Raw genomic sequence first — 377 nt, 5'->3', positions numbered from 1 at the left:
GACATGATCGAGAACCGACAGCTGAATAGCCGTGCCGTGACAGGGTGCGTTGAACATTTTCACTGAGAGGATGGGAGGTAGCCACTGACAACGGTGAAACCCTTGCTTAAGCTTGCCATGGAAAGGAGTAAGAAGGATTGGATGAAGACAGTAGGAAAGCAGAGAGACGGAAGGGAAGGCATCTCCATTCGCTTATCTGAAATTCCCACCAATGAATTGCATAAGTATCTCTATCTTTATCTTTATGTTTTATGCGCTTATCACCATACCCATTTGAGTTTGCCCGACTAAGATTTACAAGGTGACCATAGCTTGCTTCATACCAACAATCTCTGTGGGATCGACCCTTACTCGCGTAAGGTTTATTACTTGCACGA

This window comes from Arachis duranensis, chromosome 10 (genome assembly GCF_000817695.3).
Source record: "Arachis duranensis cultivar V14167 chromosome 10, aradu.V14167.gnm2.J7QH, whole genome shotgun sequence".
NCBI classification, from domain to species: Eukaryota; Viridiplantae; Streptophyta; class Magnoliopsida; order Fabales; family Fabaceae; genus Arachis; species Arachis duranensis.
This window is presented reverse-complemented; position numbering follows the sequence as displayed.